We start from the raw sequence: 27,495 nt of genomic DNA, 5'->3' as shown, positions 1-27,495 counted from the left end.
CCTGAATATACATTTTACCTGTTTCAAACCACTTATGACCTGGTTGTCAACTGATTGCCTGTGTCTTGGTGGGAGTAGCCAGGCAATACCAAAAACTAAATATCTGGCAGATACTAATTAGGCTCCTGGTTGAAAATACTTTGTCCTGCTTTTTTGATCCTGAAAAAGAGAATTCTGAAATTTTCAGAAGGAAAATAAAAAGCATTTGACTTCTTGGCTTTGAATATGTAAGTCATTTGGGAGATTTAAACATACAAATCTCTGTTTCCTGCTATGGAATCTCAGAGTGAACAACACATGATGTTCAGTTTTCCCATCTGAGGCCTGAACTTCCTTTCATATGTATCAGTTCCAGTAGTGAAAATCTAAATAAAGAAAATGGATAACTGTTTCAAAGAAGAAACACTCAATTGTTTTCACACAGAAAGTTTTTAAGAGCATAGTTTAAAATTCAGTCCACTCTCCGGATATTTTTAGCCACTTGAGAATGTTCCAGATCGCTGACTCAGTAAGCCCAGGCTCTTAAAATGCATGTTTTTACACTCCACAATGTCACATTGTCTAGGCTCATTGTCGTTGGAGGCTGACTGTAGATTCTGAAGTAGGCCTGGTTTCCTAGGTGCTCATCACAGCCTTTCTGAGCTCCAGACACTCCTCCACCCCATCCCCCGCCATGCCAAATGTGATGAGAAGGCAAGTTCCTAGCATAGCACAGAAAAAAGGGACCCAGAGGAATATGTGGAAGGACAGACAGTTACTGTGTTTATGGCTCAACTGAAAGGGAGTCAGAGCTAAGGAAGTTTAGCAGAAGAAGTTTGCAGAAGGAGGAGGAAAGTCCAGGGAACAGAGGGCATTTGCCTGAGGTCCCACTCAGCCCCTGTGCTCCCTTTTCTTCAGGCTTCCCTGGCCCTGAGAAGTCCAGTGAGTGGACAGTCCCATTCCCTGTTACCTTGGTGCAGCCCTAATTGGGTACCCTTCTTTGGTCCAAGTGGAATCTAACTGTTTTCTGATCCGAACTACATAGCATTAGTAAAAGTATTTCATTTATCTCCTATGTTTAAAATTTTCATAGATGGACAGTCTTTGACTTAGAATGGTTTGACTTAACAGTTGTTTGATTTTACAGTGGCTCAAAAGCCTATTTCATGTAATAATTCTGTTTTTCACCCTTAGTATAGTTTCAATAAACTGGTTTCAAAATATAGTGTTCAAAGATAGGTTTTATATCAGATGGTTTTGCCTGACTATAGGGTAATGTAAGTGCTTTGGCTGTTTAAGGTAGGCTAGGTGAGCTATATGAAGTTCTGTAGGTTAGGTGTATTAAATGCATTTTCACAGGACATTTTCAACTTCTGGTGGGTTTATGGGGAAATAACCCTACTGTAAACTGAGATATCATCTGTGATGTTCTGTTATTGGCATGCACAGGAGAGGAAATGGCTTTCCATGGTCTGAGTACTGAGCAGCACAGTTACGTCCCACAGAGGAGCTAAATACCTCCAGATAGGACAACAGCATCTTTCTCCTGAACCCTAAACACTGCAGGGTTTTGGGGCACTGTCATGTGACTGGTATTGGTGAATTTACTGGAAGCCTTGGCCCTGTTGAGTCTTCTGAGGGAAGTATCCTTTGGGATTTCAGAATCAGTGGAGACAGAGCATCAACTTACCTGAGGGATGTTAGATCTCATGATTTCTGGCTCGCTAAGGGAGCATATGAGTGTGCATGTAAAGCCTGACTCAGAGAAGGAAGTCTGGCAAAACATTTCACAGATGAGATTTTACAAATCCTTAGCCTGCTCAGTATCATAGTGTTTTCCCCCTAGTATTTTTCTGACCCTTCCCCTTCAACACCATCATAACCCGTACTCCAAGAAAAAAAGAAGAGATTTCTGGGGGTTGCCTTTCCTGGCTCTTGCAGTGACTGACAGTGTGATGCAGGTGATGCCTTTCCACCCGGAGCACTGACTCAGCACTTCTGGGGTGGAGCCCAGGGGGCTGTGTGTAGTGCGTGGTCAAGATTGACTTGGGCATTGCCCAGAATTGAGCCATAATCTCCAATCCCATGAGTCCTCTTGGCACTTTTATAATTTAAGCTTGGAATGAAATGTTAAAGACACCGTGTTAATTAACTTTTACACATTAGACATTTAAAATTCTAATGATACTAACATTGGATAATATCTGAGTTATCAAAAGTAGCATTTTTCTAGAGAGTCATGAAATTGAAAAGGGAAGTGAAGAATATCACAGTGGCCTTCTCTAGCCACTAAGCAGAAACAAGGGAAGCTCATTCTGTAAACTCAAGGCCGTTCTTACTTGGGGAAGAAGAGGGGACTGATACAACCCCCAGAATTGTGGGATTACCGGAAGATGTATGGGCGCTTGGTGTTTCCTAATGATTCAGATTCTCCAGGACCTCAAAACAGTTCCTTTGTGTTCTTGGAAACTAGGAACTTCTCGGATGCTGCTCTGTTCATAAACGTGTCTAGTGTGGATCAGGTACGTACGATTAACATTTGTCTCCTACCAGCTTTTGTCTTAGTTACTGTCTGTCATACACCCATGATTTAAAGAAAGGGAGGTGTATTTTGGCCCACGATTTTAGTCCGTGGTCATCTCACTCCAAGGCAGGAACAGGATGGAGAGGGGCCTGGCAGAGGAACTCAATCCATGGCAGCCAGGAAGCAGAGGGAGAAGAAAGGAGCTTGGGACAAAAATAGACTCTTCCAGGTCACTTCCCCAGTGACTCACCTTTAACCAGGCCCCACCTCTCACAGTTCATTCAGCTACTAAACTCATCGATGGGGGAATGCACTGAAAATATGGTCTAATCACTTTTCACACACTTAGGGGTTCACAGAGCATTTTAGATCTGAACCAAACAGCTGAGAAATGTAGGAAGTGGCTTGTCTGAAGCCCTAGAACCTGTGGTATTTCCCATTCCTCTTTTTTTTTTTTTTTTTTTTTTGTCTTTTTCCTTTTTATCGGTACCAAGGATCGAACTCACGACTGCCTGCTTGCAAGGCAGGTGCTTATGCCGCTGAGCTAAATCCCCAGCCCATTCCTCTTATTTTTTTTAAAAAATGGAAACACCCAGTGATTCTGGTTTTGCATTTTTTAAGAAAATACCCTTCTGCATAAAAGCATGATTTGCGAGAATTTGGTAAATGGTAATTATTATCCTGTTGTCTCACTTAACATGAAAATTCAGAGGAGGGAGAGGCTTTTTGGTTTGCAGAGCTGGAGCTATAGCGGTGGACTGCTGAACTCTGAATCCCAGACTCCTGTCCCTGAACCGTGACAAAGCAGCAGTACATGCACCTGAATCCTACGTGAGCTTTGGATATTTTCGCTCAGGCCTCTCTTCCCTCCCATCTCACCATCATTTCCTGTAGACCTCACTCTCCTCTCCTTCCTTCTCCCCTAAAACTGTACAAAAGCCAGCAAAACTACTGAGTACTTACTGCATGCAAAGCACTATGCCAGCACAGGGTGGCGCGGAGGCCAAGGCAACCTGGGTAATTTCATTCATTTTCAACACTCGCTTATTGATCGCACTCCTGTGTGATCGCTCTATAACTTGTGATTTTTTTTCTCATTCCCCTAACTTCCCTTTAACCCCTCCTTCCCTTCTGATTTGCAAAACTTTGTTTCCATTTTCCTTCTTATTTTTTTTAACTTTTCCCTTCTTCCCTTCCTCCCTCGCTTTTCTCTGATTTCCCTCTCCACTCATCCATTCTAAGTAGCTTATCATTAAAAAAAAATTAGTATAGCAAGCTGGACAGTGTTTTACAATCTGAAAAGTCCTTTTCTTTCTTTTGAGGACACGTAAAATAAAGGTGCATTTACAGCTGTGGCATCTTTGGCTTATTGAGTGCACCTGTTCTGTCAAGCAGTGTACGGTCTTCAGAGAGGACACAAACCAGCCACCACAGTACACAGAACAGTGGGAGCAACCAACGGAGCCCTTCCACCCAGAGCAGAGCGTCAGAAGTTTCTCTCTGAGGAGGGAGAATATAGCCCGTGTAAGATGGGTGGAAAGTTAGCAGGCAGGGAAAGGACAGAAGGCCATTTCATCCTCAGGGAACAGTGTCTGCGAAGCCCCAAACTTGCACAGGTAGAAGACACTGGTAGGAAGGATGTGACTGCAGGCAGAGCTGATACTCAGCACAGCACCAGCCTTTGTTAACTTCCTGAAGTATTTCTTGACTATGGACAGTTCCTGGCTTATGATGGGTTGTTACAATTTTCTAACTGTACAGTGGTGGCAAAGTGATATGCGTTCAGTAGACCATACTTCAATTTGGGTTTTCTCCAACGTAGTGATAATTTATAATGAAAGGTCATTTCTTGGTGATGCTAGGCAGTGATAGCCAGCAAAGGGCTTTTTGTCAGCCATAGGAAAGGGGAGGGAGGACATTTTGCAGTGTGCTGAATTGCACACTGTAGAAATACTTTTTAAACGTTGCAACCATACCTTGTCCTGTCTTCACTTAGCTATTATAGGTTATTTTCCTGGTCCCAAGTGACACTGCATAATGTGTGTGTGACTCAACAAGATGGAGCTTTGGGTGCAGTGGGAAGCTACAGGGAAGCCACAGGGAGGGGACTGAGTACCTGCAAGAGAAGAGGCACCAGAAGCTTGGACTCCTGAGAGTGGGAAGGAAACTCCAGACCACATGATAGCAGGACTTGGGGGGAACTGGGGGCCCATGTGGATGATGCCCATTGTGGCTGGGGTGGTTATAGGGGGTCTGAGAGGAAATCCATGGCCTCTCATGTCTCTCCATTCCTTTCAGAGGGTTTGGAAATGAGTCAGAGATCACAGAAGTAGGCATCCTTTTTTCCTCCCCTCCAAGAAGGTCTAATTGGGGTGGGCTGTTTCTGGTAGATGCACGTGAGAATCAAGGTGAACCAAGATTAAGTGGAAGACACAGGCCAGTGCCTACCAAGTCACAGATGACCTGAACCCCACAAAGGCACTCCTCCTAGGTCAGTCCATGGATTAAGTGCAGTTGGCTCCTGGGTTGACCTGACTGACTGGTCAGACCACAAGTACATGTTGAGACCCTGAGTCTGTCCATACAAAGAAATGGACCTTTAATATACTTCTGTAATATGGAAGTCGCTTGGGCAAACGATTTCACCTGTTCATTTAATCCTTATACAACTCTCAGGAAGTGGTACTATTTTTATTCTCTCTTTACAGATAAGAAATGAAAGCACTCAGAGGCAGAATCACATAGGCAGGAAGTGGCAGTACTGGCATTTGAACCCAGAGAATCTTGATTCAGAACTTGTGATCTTAACCACTAGGCTTCCTTGCTCAAGAATGGTGGGGAAATCAGTAGGCATCCCAGAGCCTCACTGCTTTACTAACAAACCCCTACCCCTACCCTCACCCCAAATCTCATCAACAGTCATGGACCTTGGATCAAAGAGATCTGAAGATCTTAGAACCTCACATAGTCCAGAAACTGACACAAGGCTGCTTTTCTTTGTATGACTGGGCATATTTTCTTTAAAGGAAAAAAATGAAAGGTATGAAATTATAGCTACACATATACAGAACTTAGGTAAATGAGATAACTTTTAAGACCATTGTATTTTCAGTGCTAAGTCCACTGCAGGTGGAATGCTGCTGTGGTTTGTCCCCACGCCCCGAGGTTCATGTGTTAGAAGCCTGATCCTCAAATGGCAATGTTGAAGTAGAGGAAACCTTTTTAAAAGGTGGAACTTGGGAGGAGAGAGCAGGGCCTGCCCTTCCCCTAGCTCCGGGTTCCTGTCTGACCAGGAGATCTCTCCCTTTTGTGCACTTTCCTGTAGTGTGCCATCCACCCAGAGGTGATGGAGCTAAGGGGGCCCTCACCAGAGCCTGTGCTGTGCAGTTTGGACTTTCAGCTTCCAAGACTGTGAATTAAATACAAATATGTCATCTAGGTATTTTGGTTATGGTAACAAAACCAGACTAACACAAATGCACAGTCAGTATACAGTTGGGTGGGGGGTGTCATATGACCCAGTCTATGCATGATGTTGATTCAAAGGAATAGCAGTCTTTCTCTTCTTCTTTACCTCAAAAAGCAACTTAATTTGCAATTTTTAATATCTCAAAAGACCACTGAAGGTAAGGGGAGAGAAGAGGAAAATGCATTGTCAATGCACAGAAAATCACTTTAAAAAATCTTTCTCATGAGATGATTTTCAGTATCCTCTATTGAAAAAAGAAATTTAAGGTCATTTCTCCTGCATTAAGGATACATCTTCCTCCCCTATATACCACTGGTGCTTAACTTCCCAATGGTTCATTTCCCTAATCCTCAACTCCTCAGCAACTCTTCTCTTTAATTGGCTCCTTCTTTTTAAGATTCTTAGCCAGGTAAGTACTGAGCTGATCCAGAAACAAAACCCCAGAGTGATGCCTGTTCTGCCTCTCCTTTCCTGGCTGTTTTTTTTTTTTTTTTTTTTTTTTTTTATTGGTACTGGGGATCAAACTGACGACTGCCTGCTTGCAAGACAGGCGCTTATGCCGCTGAGCTAAATCCCCAGCCTCAAACTCTAGGGAAACACTGGCACAGACAAAAGTGCCTCTAACAGGAAGAAGGAAGGAATGTGAACATGTTAAAAATGTTTGTGTGAAATTGTGTAAAAAATTCAGTATTAGAAGTGCCCTCTCGTCCGTCCCAGGCTGAGCTGTCTGGTGGGGGTGGTGGGGTGGTGGTGGTGTGTGAGCCCAGGGCTGGGGGCGCGGTTTGGGATCCTCAGCCTTGGCCCCAGTCCAGGGAGAACGTAGCACACTCAGGTGAAGTGTGTATGTAGTCAGGACTGCACATTCAGCTGTCAGGAGACTGGGTTCTTTATTCAAGTTTTCCTATCTGGCATGTCTTTATGCTATTCATGTGTCTCCCAGGTTGTGCACAGATTCCCTGGTCTTAGCACTTAATTCAGGGGCTGCTCCACACCCTTCCACACCCTTACCAACTCTGAGAACCCCAGCATAATTCACTGTCCTAAACACTTTTTATTTCTGGAGTTAGAGCATTCACAGCCTTCACACCAACCCTGAAAACCTACATGATTGCTTTTCCTTACCACGGTGGAACCATTTATTCCACTTACTTTATTTCCTCTAAGTTTCCATTTTCTGCTTAATAGATTTCACCAAACCCTACGTTCAAAAGTTAATTTGCGTAGTCTTCTCTTAGTTTCCTCTGGTTAACACAAGCTTGGTTGCAAAAACCTCTGCCCTTTGAATGCCTTGATGTTGAAAACAACCCAGCTGTATTCCAGACTGTAATTAGAAGAACAAAACAAAACAAAACAACTTGGACTAGAACACACGAGATGCAAAATGAAGAGGGTTCTCCAAAACCTTCCGTGCATCTTTAGTTTTTTCATTGTTCATGTCTAAGCACTGAAGTGTTCTAACTTATGTAATCTTTTCACCAGATAAACCGAATTCTTCCACTGGACTGATGGTTCGAGCTTTTTATAGGTAACCCTCCCACCCCACTTTATCCTTCTCCACGCTGCCACACTTAAGGCTGCTGCCAGCAGATGGCGGGCTCCTGCCTTTGTTTTCCCTGTTAGAAGAGGTGGGGAGAGGCCCAAAGCTAGAAGACCCGGAGGCACAGGCTACGATTTCTTCTGCCATCTGGAATGTATTAAAAACAACCCACAAATCTGGGTCTCATTCTCCTTAGATGAGAGGGAAGAAGGGAAAGAAACAGAGAGGGAAGGAGGAAACAGAGTCTGTAAAACTAGGGAAGGGAGAAAAGGGCAGAGGAAACTGGGGAGCCCACGTTAGTGGGAAGGGCGTGTCTCCCTCAGTGGGCTGTTCCTGCCCCCAGCCTGTGTCTGGGCGACAGGGCCAGGCAGCTCTGGAGGGGGAGAGAGGTGGCAAGCCAAAGGGTTCTTCGCAAAGGGTTTTGGGATGGAACTCCAGGGCTCAAAGTGGGCCCCTCTCCTCTGGCATTAAGATGCCCTCTAAGCAGGGGCAAAGAAGGCCTCCACTTCCCTCTCTGCACACACCCATGTCGGCTTACAGCATGACGTACCCTGACTGCTGTGGCTAGTGGTGACTAAGGCTAAACAGGTCAAATTCCAGAAATTACCTGTTTTTTCCCCCTAGTTGAATTTCAGCTTTATTTTTCTGTGGCCTTCTTGATGAACAGTATTTTTAATGATTGGCCACTTTTATAACTTAGCACACAGGTTGCGTGATCAACAGGCAACTGACGTCCAGGCACTGCTCGGAATGGTGAAGGACATCTCGGGTGAGGGTCATGGGGGTGAGGCAGCTGGGCCTCAGTGATGTCTAGTCTTTGGTTTGGGGATTTGGATTTGGCTCTTCCTCCTAACCCAAGGCCAGGGAATTCCATTATGGCTGTGCTGGGTGAGGATCTGTGAGGTCCTATGTGTAACCCTGTCCAATAGGAAGTCACAGCTGTCCTAAGACTGGCAGCTTAGTAATCTGGTCCTGTTATACTTTTCCACCTAAATCACATAACTTCCATCTCAATCCTACTGCTTCTGACTGCCCCACCATGGACAACCACGTCATTCTGTATTTTCCTGGAGGCTGATTTAGTGGAAGGTGTAAAGGAAGAGCTGGGAGCCAGAGCTACCACTTGGGCTAAGCTAATTGCTGTGGTGTGGATTTGGTCAGTTCCCAAGGATCCGTGTGCTGCAAGCTGGGTCCTCAGTGTGAGAAGCTACTGGAAGGCGATGTGTCCGTTGCGGGTACTGCCTTTAGAAAGTGAGTTCCTGTAAAAGACCCAGACTGGCCCTTTCTAATTTCTTGCTCCCAAATGATCTGTCCCTTTTACATGTGCTCCTGCTATCCTGGTGCCATCTACCATGAGGTCAACACCAGAGCAAAGCAGATGCTATCATCATGCCCTTAAGCCCCCAGGACTGTGAGCTAAATCAACTTCTTCTGAATAAACCGCCTAGCTTCAGGGTATTTTGTTACTGCCACAGCAAATGGACTAACATAACTGCCCCTGTGGGGCTGTCCTATTTTTAGCCAAGGAGAGGTGCCTGTGGGAAAGGGGCTCCATAGATAGCTCTGATGTGAGCCTAGTGAGTCCCCCATACAGTGCTTGGTTCCTCAGAGCTGCCGAGCACCAGCTGACATTTCCTTTACCCACTACCCAGCTCTCTATCCTCCTGTTTTGTGTCTGTCTCTATTTTAGCTTCTCTCCTGCCCCTTTTCCACTTGATGCAGTAAACTTACTGTCTTGTTTTTCCTCTGGGGTCAACACAATGTCATGACTGACTGTAGACTTGGAGCTAATTCATGAAGTCACATCCATCTCCGCTGCTGTGTAATTTAGGGCATGTTATGCAATCTCTCTGGGCTTTGATTTCTCCATATGAAAAATGGAGACAATAGTAGCATCCACCCCACTGGATTGTTTGTTGGATTAAGTAAGTGAATGCATATCAATTGCTTAGGTGGTAATAGACACAGGGTACGTGTTGTGATAATAGCTGTTGTTAATACCTGCTCATCTCTCAAATTTGACTCTCCTCTGAGTCCTATTTCTGAGAGAGAGAGGGAATGGTGGGTAACAGGGCCAGTCTAGACCTAGTCCTCCACATCAGTAGTTTCCAAACTGGGGAACATGTACCTGGGTAGGTGCACAAAACTCTTTTGAGAATATGTAGGGGAACTTCATTTTCTGTCAGTTTGCTATTGTTTACCAAAGTCAGTTGCCTTTCCTATCAGGCACATGTTAGACTACATTTCCCAGCTTTCTTTGTGGTTAGGCTGAACCACATGATTGCATGGACCAATCAGACCCAGCCATAATGCCACAATGTTGCCTCTCCCAGGTCTAGCTCTTTATCCCCCATGTACTACCTAATCCTCAAGGCTTTCTATCTTTGCTTCATTTTGTAGCTGTTGGATTGATTTCTCATGGTCTCTTGCTATTTTTAAGATATCTTTCTTTTGATCACTGGCTGCTATTCTGTCTTCAAGATCTGAAATTCTATTCTTTCTTCTGTTCAATCTGGTGTATATACTTTCAGTGCAGGTTTTAATCTCCTGAATCTTTGTATCTGTTCCATGGATTCCATTTCTCTCCTATGTTGGGCATTTTTTGTTCCATTTTTTTCTAAGATCATCTATTCTTTTATTTGTGTCTTTTGTAATATATTTGGTTTTAAGCATCATTTCTTTTTGCACTGAGAGATCATTTTCTCTGTCATCTTTTCCACCTGTTTTCTCATTTCCATTGTTGCAATTTCAGAAAGGTCCAGTGTTTGACTTCCAGCTTCATCCACCTCATTGAGTTCCAGGCCTGTCCTGGCTGGTCTGGGGGTCTGAGGCTGCACCCTGCCTCTGCATCTTGCCATTCTCTACCCTGTCTTTTTTCTTTTATTTTGTCTTCTATGTTGATTCCTGCCAGTCTCCCATGATATATAGCTCTACCACTAGCATGGAGGCCTCTCTCAAGGAGGAAAGGAGATGCCCATTCCTCAAAGATGTCCTCCAGATGTGGTTGGTTCTTTTAGCTGTCCCAAGAACCTACCTTCTTCCTGCCTTTACAGTTCTGTGCTAATGGATGTCCATGGCACATCCCAGAGATGTGCTGGGTATGGGGCCCATCTTGGCCTCTGGGTATGTGGGCTGGGACTGGTCTTCTGTTGGTGGAGTCCTGCAGAGTCCACCTGCTGTCTCCTTGTTGCTTCTTCAGACCCTTCCTTGTTACTGGCTTTGCTGATTACTTCATCCTCCAAGGAGTGTGTTCTGGGTTGTTGTCCTGGGTCTTGGGGTTCCTGTCCATCTTACACTCTCCCAGCCAGCCCCACTGTCCTGGGGGGTAACGGAGGAGACCGGGAGTGCTTATTTCCAGCTGCTGTTTGGGATGTAATGGAGGGGACCAGAGTGTGAACCCACTGTCTTCCAGTTAGGTCCTGCCATCAGGGAGGGGCACAGAGCTCAAACTCACTGTCCCCCAGCCAGCCCTGCCCTCTAGGAGCCATAATTTGAAAATTTTATCTTTTTAATTATATGTTTATCATAGATAATATAAGTATGGGTATGTAGGTATAGATATAGCAGTATGCATTTGTAATTTAATGGTCAAATTTTTTAATGACCTGTGGTCAGAATATTCAGAAACTTGCTCCAGGCTGTTGGAACCAGCTTAAGTTTTCATTCAAACCAGTGTCTACCACCCTGGAGTGCCTTGCCCACTTTCCATTTTCTAAGTCACAAATTAATTTTTACTTCCTGGCAGGGTCCTATTGTAATCCTGGAGAAGTCAGTACTGGTCAAACAAACAAACAACACTACTTTTTTTTTTTTTTAAAGGGGTGCAGTTGGATGGGAGAATAACTTCTAATGTTCTTTAGTAATTACAGTAGGGTAACTGTGGTTGACAACAATTAATTATTTCAAAATAGCTAGTTATGTTTGGCTTTTCCAACATAAAGAAATGATAACTCTTTAGGGTGATGACTATGCCACTTACCCTGATCTAATCATTACATACTATATAATGTTTTGAAATATCACACCATACCCCATGAATTTGTGTAGTTATTATGTCAATTAAAAATGTAAAACATATTAAAAAGGACATGTTGACAATGGGCAAAGGCGACCTGCACTAGGAATCAGAGGATCAGAGCTTTACCCCCAATTCTAACTAGCTTGGTAACAATGGGCAGGACATACCTGTGGGTATTCAAGTCCTTTTCTGCAGAACGAGGACACTGGACTAGATAATTCTGGAAGCACTTCTCAGCTCTAACATTTGAAGAGCTTTATAGTCTGTTGGTTCATGTGGGTGTGTTCTTGATTTTGGAGTATGACTTTGAAAATGATGATGATTGTATGATTATACCCTCTCCCATTTGCCAAGGGGGTGGATTTACTTTGTCTCTAGCCATCACTTGAGGAATTAACTTGCTGCTCTCTGGGAGTTTGCATCCATACAGAAATTTCAAGATACAACTTGTCTGAGACTGCTTGTTTTCTTCTATAGAGAGGAATCCTCAGACTCCTCTGAACTTGAACTCTTTGTAACCATCTACATTTTCCAGTTTTCAGCTTTTACCCTGCTTTCTGTAAGGGAAATGTTGGTGTTTCTAAAGATCCCAATGCCCAAATCTTTTGTTCCAGGGAAATGTTCTTAATTAAGATTGTATGTTCTCAATGGTCTCCAAATGTCTCTGAGGCCAGAGGATTCCCAGCACAGTCACTCAGCGTGTGTTTGTGTGGTCATTGGAATGAAAGTCAGAGCCAGAACAGCTGTCCCCAGGTTTGGGTTTTTAATTGTTTGATTTTGGTGTCTCAAGGATAAGTATTTTCTCTTGAGCCTTGCTCAATATATGGGATAAAAATGCCCATCTTTCTGTGAGATTCTACATTTCTACATAGGTTCATGTGTATACCAAGGCTCCCATTGTCCAGCTTTGCAAGAAGGGAGCTTTATTATGATTATTGTATTATTATGGTTAGGCCAGACAACATGATTGCACGGGCCAATCAGACTCAGCCATAAGGCCACAGTGTTCCTCTCCCGGGTCCAGCTCTTTGCCTGCTGTGTATTGTGCAGTTTTCAAGGTTTCCTATCTCCTCTCACTATTTCAGTAAGGAGAACCCAAAGGGCATGGAGGAGGCAAGAGCCACGAATGCAACTATCTCTCCCAAACCTAACATAGCAGGAAATAAACCTTATATTGTCAAGCCAATGAAAATGTCTTTAGAGTTTCAATTCTGAGGTTCAGTTTCACTGACACATAACCTTGTCCACGGAGAGTATATTTAGTGACTTCAATAACTTTAGTGACTTCAATAATGTTCTGATTTTTTTGTTATTTATTTATTTAGCTTAAATTTAAAGCTAGAATCCTCCCCCCTCAAGAGTCTTTCTTTCAGGAAACTTGTCTCAGTTCAGATACCCATTTTCTAACTTTGGGGTGGGTGGTAAGAGGCATCACTCAGGAATGTTATAGGTCTGTGCTGGTACCCGCTGGTGTGTCCTTGTTCCTGTTGGTCTCAGGTCATGTGGTCTTCCCTGCATCTTCCGTGGTGTCTTAACTTTGGGCTCCTAGGTCAACTGTCCCTCGGTTCTATGCCTGCTCTCCTCTGTGCCACATGGGAGAAGGAGCCTATCGCTGCTCCTCTCACCACAGGAGTGGGAAGGCCAGGACACTATGAGGTCGCCTGGGGCTCAGTCATCAAACACCCATGCAGGAGTCTGCACCCCACTCTTCTGGTGGCCTCTTGTTCATCAAGGGGTGGAGATATTCTCACCTAAGAGGAAGTTAGAAATCTTCTTGGTATGGAGGGAGAGACAGAAAGAGAGAGAGAGAGAGAGAGAGAGAGAGAGAGAGAGAGAGAGAGAGAGAGAGATGAAGGAGAAGTAAGAAGTAAGAATTGCTAAAAGATAAACTTAATCACCTGAAAGCATTGTCAGGTTTCCTTGTATCTGGTAGCACCAGGCCACAGAGGCTCAGAGTTCCATTGGAGGGCTCCAGAAGAAACTTTTATAAGGTACTTGAGGAAGAAGTGCAAAGGAATTATTTGTTTGGTTAAAATGAATCAGAACCAATATTTTCAAGATCCCATTGTACTCTGGAAAGAATGGCAACCATTAAGATGCAAACAGTATTTTGACTGACAGCTTTGTTTGGCCATATTTGACCAAAAGTAATAAGAACTAAGAAGTAATAAAACCCAAAATGTGTAAATTTTGTTATAAAAAAGAGAGGGGAAAAAGAGCTCTGAAGGATACAACAGCAAGTGTGTTTAGGGGTGTTAAATAGCTGACCATATTAATGTTTTTGGTTGGATCATTGAACACAACTGTTTGCAGTCTCACTGTTTGAATGTTCAGTTTGTATGCTTTGATACTGTGACTTGAGCAACTATCTCTAAGATGATAATGTGTAATCTATTAACTGGTGATTTCTTACTGTTTTTTTTTTTTTTTTTGTAGTTCTGTATTACTTGTACCCTTACACCACTTTGTTTTGTTTTGTTTTTTCTCTTTTTCCTTTTAAATAAAATAAAATTAAAAAAAAGATGCAAACAATAACAAATGCTGGTGTTGCTGTGGTAAAAAAGCAGCCCTCCTGCATTGTTGGTAGGAATGCAAACTAGTCCAGCCATTATGGAGAACAGCCTAGAGATTTCTCAAAGAATTGAAACTAGAAATTCCACATGACCCAGGTGTCCCCAGCTAGGTGTCTTCCCCAAAGATTTTAAGTCATCCAACTACATCAACTGTGCTGCTATCACATTGTGGTTTATAGCGCCACAATTCATAATAGCTAAAACCTGGAAGCAGCTTGTATATCCATCAACAGAAGATTGGATAAACATTTTATATATAATATAATTTTACATATGTAAATTTTATACATACTCAGCTATAATGACAAATTTGGCACATTTGTAGGAAAATGGATGTACCTGGAAAAGATAATATTGAGTGAAATAAATCAGTCAAACAAGCTTAAATACCGTATCGTCTCCCTCACTTGAGTGAGGCAAAGTATGATAAACAAAATCATGAAGGGTGGTGAAAGGGCAAGGGTATAGATCTTGTCCAATAAGAAAGTGACGCAAGGGAACAAGAAGAGGGGACAGGAGGAGGGGAAGGAAACATGAGAGGAAAAAAAATATGCCATGAACGGATCCTAGTAACTCCAATCACTGTAGACAGTGTGCCATAAGATGGGCTAAAACAAATTATATCATCAGGAAAAGGCAAGGGGAACCAGAGGAGGAGAGGAAGGCGGGGAGAAGGGGATTTAAAAAAACACACTATAGTATACACATGTGGACCACTTTGCAAGATGATTGGAAGCTGCATGAATTGTTAATATGTACTAATTAAAGAAAAAGGAAAAGCAAAGTCCTTAAAGGTCAGTTGCTAGTTCCTGGTTGTCTAATTCTAAGCTTTGTTTATAGTTTATTTAGAGGTGGATTTCGGTTTGTTTACAAATCTAGAGTGCTAGAGCTTATAGCTCCCCAAGTATTTCACCTAATTTAAGAGTGAATCTTTCTTAGAGGGTTCATCCCTGGTCCTTGTCCCCTCTCAAAAGGCTAACCCCAAAGTGTGAGGTTGGGGAGGAGCCTCCGTGGGTCTGAGAACGCAGCTCTGAGCTTGCTTGGTCTGGGCCTGCCCCTCCGGACCTCAGTGAGCAGAAAGCCCATTTTGGAAGCCCGTTCCTTCCCAGAGGGCTGTAGTTGCCTCACAAATCAACTTCAAAATGTCAGTGAATTACACTGACCATCATAAGCTACTTGAAATTATAAAAATGGCCTTTCCTGATCTAATTTTCATCAGGAAAAAAAGTTTTTAACCTTCTTTTCTTTCTTTCTTTCTTTCTTTCTTTCTTTCTTTCTTTCTTTCTTTCTTTCCTTCCTTCCTTCCTTCCTTCCTTCCTTCCTTCCTTCCTTCTTCTTTTTTTTCTTATCTTTTCCACCCCTACCCAGTTGCTTCTTCTTGTGATACTAGGGATTGACTGAGAGCGTTCACCCTGAACTTTTACCTAGTCTTTTAATTTTTTATTTTGAGACAAGGTCTTGCTAAGTTGTGAAGTTGCCCCTACTGGACTTGAACTTGTGACTGTCCTTCCCAGCCTCCCAGGGTGCTGGGATTATAGGCGTGTACTACCATGTATGTCTCCGATCAATTCTTTTTATCGGGGGATGGATGTCCTTTGCACTGTAGGATCTCAGAAGTTTCTCTGGCTCTTACACATGGCCAACAGCAGCACCTCGCAACCAATTTTCCTTTCTAGAAGTAACAAACAAGAATATTCCCAGACATTTCCAGATATCCCCTGGGAGCAAAACTGACGCTGGTTGAGAACCACGACTTTAGGAAAATTACAAATGAAAATATCTGCTTTCACATTTGGCTGTTACTTGCTGTCTTGCTGATATTACGGTGTCTAACAGTATCATTTGATGAAGAAATTCACTTGTTGATAAGTTAAAATAAAGCTACTTGTTTTTATTCTAAGCAAAACATTTATCATTCCTAAGACTTTTTTTTTAAATTCTAGCATCTTAGAAATAGTATTTTACTATTTTATTGTTTATAACTTAGATTATCTTGTGGTGAAACACTATTTTGCTTAAATGGTTACGTTTTGACCTGCGCTGTTTTGTTGTTATGCCCTCTTTTATCTCAATCTCCTTTTTTATTATTTACTTTATTATTTTTATCCTTTTAATTAAGGGAAAAATAAAAATAGCAGGATATATTATAGTAACCCACTTTGATTTACTATTAACTTGATTTGAAGCCCTGTATTGCTCTCACCATCTTGTTTTGACTGATTTTCCCCTACTCTGCTTTGCTTGATAGTACCAAGTTCGAAAGTATAGGCAACAACTGTGAAGACAATAAGATTCATTATGACGCCCATTCTGGTTGACTATTATCTTCTTTTAAAGTCCTGTAATGTCTCCAATGTTTTGGTTTTATTGGTTTTGTTCTTTACTATTTTGTTCAATTTTATTATAACTGATGATATAGGCAATTCTTTTTAAGATAGCAAGAGGCATTATGGTAACCACTGTTGATCACCTTGTATTTTGTTTTTACATTATCTATTATGCCCATCCTTTTGATTTGACTGACTCTGTTCTGTTATGTCACATTTGGTTTTACTCTCTTAAAAAAAAGTAATAAGAACTGTGGGAGTAATGAAACCCAAAATGTGTAATTGTCATTGTACAAAAGAAAGGAAAAGAAAGTGCTCTAAAGGCTATAACTGCATGTATATTTAAGTGTATAAGATAGATAACCATATTATTGAGTTTTGTTGGATCATTGAACAGAACTGTTTGCAGTCTCACTGTTTGAATGTCCACTTTATATGCTTTAATTTTGTAACTTGAAAAAACTATTTCTAAGATGACAATATGTAATCTATTAACTACTGATTTCCAACTGTTTATTTTTTCTGAAATTCTGTATAACTTGTACCCTTTTCTGCTTTTTTATTCTTTTTCTCCTTAAATAAAATTTAAAAAAAATCACACACACACAAAAACAAATATAACTTAGAATGACACCTTTATATTTTGGTGTCTTCTTTATGTTTAGTGACAATTCTTTTTGTTTTGTGTGTGTGTGTGTGTGTGTGTGTGTGTGTGTGTGTGTGTGTTTGTTAAAAAAAAAAAACTTCCAGGAGTGATTTAAGAGTTTCTTAACTTACAATCCACTGAAGACTAGAATGGATCGATGGGCCGGGGATATAGCTCAGCAGCATAAGCACCTGCCTGTCAAGTGCAGGTACAATAAAACAAAACAGAACAAAACAAAACAAAAACCTAGACTGGATCATTATTTCAATGAAATTCAGTACTAAGATATAAATTCCCATAATTCTGCTCACACATTTCTTTTCTGGCAATGTGTAGAAGAAGTTAATTTAGGTTTCTAATAGTACAGGAAATGTAAATTCACAATCTTCCCTTCCCTTCCCTCCCCCCCTCCCCTCCCCTTCCCTTCCCTTCCCTTCCCTTCCCTTCCCTTCCCTTCCCTTCCCTTCCCTTTGAGGTTATACTCTATGGTAACAATATTATGCTTTTCTAATGTATGGCCTATATTTATTATATTTACTATGTTATTCCAAATATATCTGATATTTCTATATTTTTAATCTACTTGAATTGTTTTTGAACCCTTGCCCATTGTGTGATTTGGGGCTATCCCATGAGACAATAGTAAGTAACCTCAACCAAAGAGAAGCCTAAATGATATACACAATAATGTGCAAATGATGAGAAATTGTCATGGATGTAAACCATATTTCATTAAGCACTATTAGCCAAGGCAAATAACAAGGCACTGCATATAACTTGTGCCACGGCTTTAGGTTTAACAATTCAGGTTATAATTACTTAGAATATACCATGCATAAATGTATCTTTCGGATATGTAAAATGTAGTGGAGAATTGGGCTCATTATATTTTCTGAGGCTAACATTAGCTTAGACACTTTGGGCTACCGTAACAGAGTACTGTAAACTGTATGGCTTAAACAATGACATCTATTTCTTATGGTTCTGGAAACTAGGAAGCCCAAGATGTGGTGTTTGGTGAGTGCCCCACTCTGGGTTTGCAGGTGGTCATTTTCTTCCAGAAAAAGCAGTGGTGGTGGTAGGGGGGGAGAGTTTCTTCATGTACTTATAAGGGGATTTCATTCTTTCACCTGGCTCCAACCTTAACACCTTATTACCTCCCAAAGGCTCCACCTTCAAAAACCAGGAGTATTTTTAAAAAATTAATTTTTTGCTCTACTTTTGATATACATAATGATCACATTGATCATAGGGAATTTGTACCTGTACATAATGCATCTGGATTTTTTCCCCATTCCCACCCCCTCTCTGTCTCTACAAACCTTCTCCTTATTTGTAAAAGCTTAGTTTCAACTTTACCCTTCTATTCTCTCTTTTTTTTCCTTTTTATCAGTACCAGGGATCGAACTCACGACTGCCTGCTTGCAAAGTCAGGCGCTTATGCCACTGAGCTAAACCTCCAGCCCCCATTTTGGAAATTTTAAGGAAAAAAATTAAAACAAAATTTCATGACAAAATAATAGAGTAACAATAGTTAATACAATGTGTATTGTTATCTTAAAGTACTTGGAGTACACTATATGGGTATACAAAATTCTCCACGATATTAGCACAAAACTTTTTTTTCATTAAATTAAGAGAAATTAGTAGTATAATGATCTTGCATTTTTTCCTTTTCCTTTCCTTTCTCTCCTTTTTCTTCAACCTAGTTCCTCTTTCCTTTTGAACAATTTCTTCCCATTTCTCAATATCTATTCCACATTTTTGGACCTTGTTTACTCTTTCAGTAAACATACACTAGAGACATAATACAGTGTTTACACACATAAGTCTGATTTATTGCTCTTATGTGTATGTTCTTGAGTTGCACCCATTTACCTATAAAGTCTCAAGTTTATTCATGGCTGAGTAGTATTCCATTGTATAAAAATACCACATCTTGAGGCACATTTGAGGCCTCACAAGGAGGTGGGACCCACCTGGAAATCAGCAGAGCTGCTGCTGCAGTGGGGACAGCCATGCCCCAGCCTCTCTCCATGAGTCAGCACCATTCACGGACTGGGGGTTCGAGTTAGGGTTAGGGTTAGGGTCCCATTTATAGACTGTGGAGGGAGAGAACCAGGCCTCAGCAGGAAGTGATCCCTGCCTGGAAACTATCATTTTCATTGTTTTTTGGGGGGTTGCATTTTATTCTCTTTTGCTTTGTTTGATTATGTTAAATCTGATGGCAGGAGCAGCTATTTAAAAGATAGCAAGACATATTATAGTAGCCATTTTGGATTTACTATTTGCTTATTTTGAAGTCCTTTATTGAATTCATTGTTTTGCTGTTATTGTTTCTGCTCTACTCAGTTCAATTTTTACTATGTTTGAAGGTATCTGCAGCTATTTTGAAGACAACAAGAGTTATTATGATAACTACTGCTGATTTTGTAAGGTTTTAAGGTCCTCTATCACTTATACTAGCTTATCTTGATTAATTTTATTCTGCTTTATTTTCCTTGGTTTTATCCTCTTTAAAATAAAATTTTATAAAAGCAAAAAAAAAAAAGTTGATAAAAAATAAGTGATAAATCAGGGATTTTAGCTTAGGGCTGATTCCCAAACCTTTGTGCTCTTTCTAATGTGGTCAGATGTGTCAAAATAAATGTGTTCCCAATTAAAAACAAAACAAAAGCATAATAAACAAATAAACAAACACATAAAAAAACCACAACTTTTTTATCCATTCCTCAGTTGATAGGCATTTGGGTTGTTTCCAAGATCTAGCTAATACAAATTGTGCTGCTATAAACATGGGTGCAAACATATTGCTGTGGTATGATGCTTTTAATTGTTTTGGGAAGATACCCAGAAAAGAATTTCCTGAGTTGAATGAGTTAAACATAGTGCTTTGAGGAATCTTCATAGTGATTTACACAAGGGTTCAACCAGTCTGCACTCCCATCAACAGTGGAGAAGGGTTCCTCTTCCCCTACAGCCCTTCCAGCATTTGTTATTGTTGACTTCTTGATGGCAGCCATTCTTTCTGGGGTGAGATGGAATCTCAGTGTTGTTTTAGTTTGCATCTCTTGAGTGACCAATGATGCTGGTCATTTGTTTTGTTGTTCAAAAACTGTTTAAGGGCTGGGAGTTTGGCTCAGTGGCGTAAGTATCTGCCTGGCAAGCATGAGGTCGTGAGTTCCCACTTATGTCTTTAATATTTCTGCCTTTTTGTTTTTAATTCACGGATTCTTTGTATTGTTTTCTTGGTCTCCATTGTGCTAAGTTCTGCTCTTATCTTTTTAATTTCTTCCCTTGTGCAAGCTTTAGGTTTGATTTGTCCTTTTTTGAGTAGTTTGAGGCTCAATATTAGGTTGTTTATTTGAGCTCGTTCTGTTTTCCTGGTGTGAGAATTCATCATTATACATTTTTTCCTCACTGGAACCTTTCTGTGTTATTAGGGGTTTTCCCCAGGCTGGTCCTGTATGTGCACCCCAGTGGGGCCTTGCTGTGTTCCTGGTGGTTCCCACCTGTGCTGGTCCAGAGTGTACCCCTGCCTGGCCTTGCTGGGATGCTAGGGGTCTCTGCCTGTGCTGGCCCAGTGTGTGCCCATGGCGGAGCCGTGCTGGGTTGGGGATTCCCATCTGTCAATTTCTTTTGGTTGTTTATAAAAGAGAAACAATGCTATATTTAAACATGTGTGTCTGATTGATTCATTAAAAGCATGAATATTAGTGGTTTTCAACAGCTATTTTAAGAAAGTGCAGTTAATGTCCTTAAGGTTTATTTAGATATGAATGAGAGCCCAAGAAAGACAATGCTTTGGATTCCTTACAGGTTCCATCTCCAGGCTTGACAGCAAACTCTCTGAGGGCAACGGCAAGTATTTTGATTCCCATGAATGTTCTCCCCTGCTCCAGCGGTGGCAATGTGCTCTTGGCATAAGAGGTTGCTACTGGCTCCACTCAGAATGCCTGTGCAATCGGAAAATCACTTTTACCAAAGAGTCAAGCCTAGAATTGAAATGCAGACAGACAGGTCCACAATGGCCAGAATCTGTGGGTTTAATTGCACAAATCCATTCCATTGGTAAAGCTTATGTTCACTGGGTCCGGGACTGCTCAGCAGTAGAAGCCGATTCCCAGCAGCGGCTCTGGAAGCTGCCCAAAGCCAGGCTGTGGATCCGATGGCTAGCTCTTTGATGCCCCAAAGGCCACATGGCTGTCCCACCCTGTTAGTATTTCTCCATCTTCTGGCTGGGTAGCTTCTAACTCAGAACCAGGCTCGGGGAAGGGTTGGGTTCATACCTGCCCCATTTCCCTCAGCTCCCACCTGCTGTCTGATCAGACGGTGGCTCTACCATGTCCATGTCCATTTTGCTATCAGACTATGAGGGTTCGTTTGTGGTGGTTCAAGCACTGCTGGTACTTCAGGTGACTTCACAGCGGACAGTGGAAAGGTGATGACTTTCCACCTGTACCCCAGGTGGGGCGGGGGGGGGGATGAGAATGTGGCTTATTTAAGAACTTTCTTATTATTACCTTTATTTTGCCCTTTATTTCTATTTTGGGTTTCTCATGGTCTTGAAAGAGTGACTAACAGAAATTCCTCTACTTAGGCCATTCCTCAAAAAATATGTGAAATAGAATCCTCCATTTCTGCTTTTCCTCTTCTCTAATTTTCATTAAAGTTTATCTCAACCCAACAAGGGAATAAGATCCTCTGCATAATTTACTGGCTTTTTTTTTTTTTTTTTTTTTTTTGCTTCGAAAGGAATTTTGCCCAGATCTGTCACTCATACTAAAGAGTTAAATGAATGATAGTATCTTAGAGTATTTTTTTTTTCTATTTAATGATAGAATAGCAGACACCAGCTAGCAAGTAGCAAATGATTTTCAGGAGGCATCCACAGTCCTAGTGTCAATCCAGTTCTCAAATCTGTTTTCCCAAAATTATTCCACCCTATCTCCATTCCCAATTAGGTGTATTGTGAAATTAAGACTTAGAGAGATCTGTTAGCTGTCTGTAGGCTTGGATCAGAATCCTGGCTTCTGGATCTTCCATCCGGAAATCACATGGAGGGATGAGTAACCTGAAGCTTGCTTGCTCCCACCCTGGAATGTTCAGATTCCTGGCATTGAGTGATACAAGGGCCTTGGAACGTTCCAGAGGAAACAAAAGCAAGATGAGCAGAGAGACAAAGAGCTGTAAACATTGGGCTCAGAGTGCCCCAGTGAGGGTGGCTGGAAATTGCCCGGAGGTGGTGGCTACCCAGGTCAAAGGACACCAACAGGAAACACAACTTCCAGGCTCCCTGGTTAGGGGGAAACCTTAGCTTAGCCTCCACACTGTGCTGCTGGGAGGGTTCTGCTTCCAAAGAGAGTCAGGCCAAGGTGACTCACGCTTCCTGAGAACCTCTTATCTCAGCCAGCACAGACATCTGTGTCCTTGCCCAAGAAGTCACTCTTTTAAGACCACTCCCTCCCGACCAGATCAATGGGACTTTTACTGCCCTCCTGGGTGGATCCCAAAACAGCCCCCTGGTGTAGGCTGCTTCTCTAGGTTTTCTGTTTGTCTCTGCTTCCCTGTGCTCCTCCCTTTGCTCAGAAGTTCCTAGCAGTCTAGGAAGAATGAACTAATTCTCCTCAGGAGCTTCTTGCCTGGAGGAATAATGAAGCCATCACTATGATTGACTGAATTTTACAGACTAGATGAGGACATGAATCCTGGATAGAGAGATGGTAATTCATTGGCTTTAGAATGTGATCAGATGTAGTTTGTACTTATGGAAACAGTGAAGGGTGGGCACAAATCATACTCTGACTGTTACTGAGCTGAATTAGCTCTAATCTACTCAGATAGAAGCTTACTGCACACACATCTCCCGAAAGATCATCTTAGAAGGGCTAGCCAGGGTGTTCAACAGTTCCATCCTATTTTGCTTACTGATGATGGTAGAGACCATGGATCTGTCCTGGATGAGAGACACTGTGATGTGGTCATCAAAATGGATATGTGGTCATTAGATTGTTTTAAAAGACAGTTCTTGGCAAATGGGTAGTGAAGGAGGGAGAGACGGAGACAGGTAGATAGATAATCGTTTTCAGTTGATCTATAGTTTTAGAGCTGTTAAAACTTTTTATGATTCTTCCACTTAAGAAAAGAGGAAATAGCTCCTGCCTGGCAAGCATGAGATCCCAAGTTCAATTCCCAGTACAAAAAAAAAAAAAAAGGAAATACACTCTGAGAAAAGTTAAATGATTGACTCAAACTCTTAGTGTATTCATTAAGTTTCACTGTGATGAAATACCAGATAGAGACAACTTGTAAATAGAAAAGGTTTTATGGTTTTAGAAGTTCAGGCCGTGAATAGCTGACTTTGTTGCCTTTGGCCAAATGGCAAAGCATTATACTGTGGTGGAACAATCTATTCACCTTATGGTAGCTGAGAAGTAAAAACAGACGTGGGAAGGGGCTGGGTTCCTGGTAGCCCATCAGCAATACGCCCCGATAACCCAGCTTTCCCTTTACCAGCCTTCATCTCCTAGAGGCTGTGCCCCCTCCCAATAGTGCCAGGCTGGTGGCCAAGCCTTTGACATACAGGCCTTTGAAGCCCACTTATACACAAACCACTACACTTACAGCAATCTAGTGACAGTGATGCTCCCAGTTAGGTGCCTTTTCTAACAGGTTGGCCCTCTTACAGAGCAGGTGGCTTTTATTTTTCTAAACATCTCCTTTGCCACAAAATAAATTGATGGAAGATTACAGACTCAATGTGACACTATCGTAGCCAGGCTGGGTTAATTCCAGAACTCACAGCCTCTAATTGCAAATCTGACTCTAAAAGAAATTCCAATGATAAGAAACAGATCGATTAAGGAAAAGACACGTCAGCATGTGCCCCTAGGCTGCCAAGGTCTTTCCATTCATAGTTGGAGATGCTGAAAATGGGGAACTGAAAGAAGTAAAGAATGGGCTGCTCATCACAAGGAGGGAGACCCACGTTCTCCAAAGAGGGGGCCCAGGAGCAGGAACACGCTGGGTGTCAGCCCGTGGGAAACCCACAGAGACGGCACCACTGCTGTACATACGGGGCTCACAGTTGTGTGAGCAATTTAACAACAGATTATAGCTCAGGCAATGGCTATGACAAGTTTAATCATGTTCAGTTCTGTGGAGGTGGGAATAAGACATTAGTACAGAGTAGGAGATCAGGGAATGCTTCATAGAGGGGGCGCGATTTGACTGAGTTCAGAAGTCATAGCAGGGTTTCTCTAGACAGAGAAAGGGAGAAGATTCCAAAAGCTTGAGCTCAAAAGCATGAGACACTTTCCAAACTACCAGGGGTTCTCTGACTATTCATTCTTTGGAGGTCTATCCTTGAAAACAAGCCATGAAAGAGGGGTCTTGGGTCAAATACACCAGTGAGTGTGGTCTACCAGGGTATGTAGACTTCTTAGAATTCCAGAGTCCCAAGCTTATTGGAGGCTTTTAACAAAATGAAGTAAGAGAAAACCTGTTTAGAAAATGCCTCCTTTTAACTTAGAGAACAGAGATCCACAGGATTCACTTTGGATCAGGGCATGGAATGGGCTGGAGTGGAGGCCAGGGAGCAGGTGGAGAACATTGATGGTGGAAAAAAGCCAGTGCCTGGTAAGGAGTTTAGGATTTATCCTTCCTGTAGGCAGGGGGAACAGTAGTAGGGTTTCTCTTCCCTCTTATATACTGTTTTTCTTCTACCTACATAAATAATGCTTATTCACTTTAGAACGTAAAGGAAAAAAAGGAGGAATAATCTCAGGGAAAAATTGAAGTTAATGACAATGTAGCACACAGGGATAACTATTTACCCACAGAATATATATGTTTACCGAATGCCTTCTGGATGGTAGCCTAGTTCTAGGTGATGTGGGTTCAGCAATGAACACAACTAATGAAAATTTCCACTCTCTTGCTGCTTGTCCTCTAATTATGGACACAAAGAGACAAGATGCATAAGTACTCAACGGTCAAGTGGCAAGAAAGATAATCTAAGCAAGCACATAGTAAAGTACCACAACAACAAACAGCATGGCTTCCAGCAAAGGCGTGTTAACAATGTGATGGTGGTGTTTGGCTGGACCTGAGGGAAGTGAAGTGGTGGAAAACACAGACAAATGGAAGAAGAAAGAACATCAAGGGCACCAAGCTGAGGCTGGATTGTACGTATTGCAGGCATAGTAAGGAGGCTGTGGCCATTGGGAGGAGTGAGAGTAGAGGGTAAAGAGATGGTATGGGCAGGGGAAGGGCCCTGAAGGACTACCCAGTGATGACAAACCTCTTAGAGCATTCAGTGCAAACAGCTGACTGCAACAGGCATGCCCTCGGCTCACCACTGCTGGCAGGCTTTTGTCTCTAAGATATGGGATCGCAAGGTACAATTTTTAAGCAACCGAATGGAGATATCATTCATGTACTATACGACGCACTCATGTAAATCTTAGCATTGTTGTTAATATATTCATAGAGTTGTGCAATAATCACCAGCATAGAATTCTGAAACACCATCCCTGTTTGCAGTTACTCCCCGTTCTTCCCTCCCTGATTAGTCAGATTCTTTGTTGTTAGGACAACACATCTGACAACCTCAACCAAAGGGAGGAAAAGTTTATTTCAGTCTACATTTCATCAAGATTTCAGTGCAGTTGACTAGCTCCAAGCCAGGGCTTCTCGGCAGAATCACGTAGCAAGGAAAGTTGCTTATAGCACGGCACTCAGGAAACAGAGACCAACCGAGAATGGGGAGGGCGATATACCCTTCCAGGCCATGCCTCTGATGACCTGCCTCTTCTGACCAGATCCTGTGTCCTAACAGCAAGTCACTTATTTTTTTTTTAATTTTTATTTTGAAACTATACAACAGAACAAGTCAGAATAAAGCCAACTAAGATCGTACAGTGAAATTGGTACAGAACTTCACAGCAGGTCACTGGGATAACAGTAATAGGTATCACAGTGTATTTTGTTATCTTTATAATAGTTGTTCTTTCAGTCTTGTATATCAAAATGAGATGAAATATAGAACACTATAGAACTTATCAAAACAGAATATTGAATAGAGCAGTACCATTAATCAGAAAAGAGCAAAACAGTAATAAAAATATTTGCCTTCAAAGAAATGGTAGAAAGAAATCCCCCTTATTTGCTATGGTCAATCTCCCAGGAGATGCTCAGATTTCTGGTTCCCACTTGCTAATGGGCGGGGAGGAGGAGAAGGAGGATAGGGGAAGTGGGATATTTGACTCTCGGCCATGTAGCAGTAGGTTCACTATTGCTTAGCAGGGAGACAGGATGGTCATTTGTTTTCACAGGGTCCTCAGTTCCAACATGGCGTGGATCTCAGGAGACGCTGCTGGTTCTCCCCCCTGGAAGGGCTATAATCTGCCTCTGCTTTCCAGGGAAGGGAGGTGCTTGCTTGGCTTCCCAGAGCCCTAAGTTCCAACATGGCGTGGATCTCAGGAGACACTGCTAGTTCTCCCCCTGGAAGGGCTGCCAGCAAGTCACTTATTAGCCTCTGTAATCTAACCATGGCCCAAAAGCTCTATCTATGACCAAATGAGGCATTAGAAGGACATTTGATATAAACCACAATATTCCCCCTAACTTTCTGTTTCTGCAGATTCACCTGTTCTGGATATTTCATATAAATGATATGAATATTATATAAATATGGTATAGAGCCTTTGTGACTGTCTTCCTTCATTTAAGACAATGCTTTCGACCACGTGGTAACATGCATCCATACTTCAGTTCTTTTTATGGACCAGTAGTATTTCATTGTATGGACATGCCACACCTGGGTTATTTTTCATGACTACTTTTGAGCAGAGAGCCAAGGTGGTAGCTGACTTTAGTGGAACCGGACCACTGTGGCCTCTGTGTGAAGGTGGGCAAGTCTGGAATCAGAGACACTGACCCAGAAGTTGTAATTAATGTAATTACCCAGAGTGTAATTAATGATGCATTTTGCACCTGAGTGATAGCCGGCAGAAGTGGTAAGTTGTAATGCTCCAGGGCTCACTACTCAGTTTTTTTCTCAATCTATGTATTTAAATATCTTTTTGCTATGGATGGATGTCTTTGTGTAAATTCACATGTTGAAATCCCAATGCTAAATATAATGGATTTAGGAGTTCAAACCTTTAAGAGGTGATTAGGTCATAAGGATGGAGCCCTTAGTACGGGATTAGCACCCTTAAGAAAGACACCCAGGAGCTCTCCTGTCCTATGGTTGCCCCATAAGGATACAATGAGAAGTTAGTAACTGGAAGTTCTCACCGGAATCATGCTGTCACCCTCACTTCATACTTTCAGTCTCTAGCACTCTGAGAAATAAATTTCTGTTATTTATAAGTCACTCCCTCGATGGTCTTTTATTATCACAGATCTTCATCTTCT

Source organism: Cavia porcellus, unplaced genomic scaffold (assembly GCF_034190915.1).
Source record: "Cavia porcellus strain 051 isolate PalLab524CR breed Dunkin Hartley unplaced genomic scaffold, mCavPor4.1 scaffold_32, whole genome shotgun sequence".
Taxonomy (NCBI): Eukaryota; Metazoa; Chordata; class Mammalia; order Rodentia; family Caviidae; genus Cavia; species Cavia porcellus.
Note: the sequence above shows the minus strand (reverse complement) of the source record.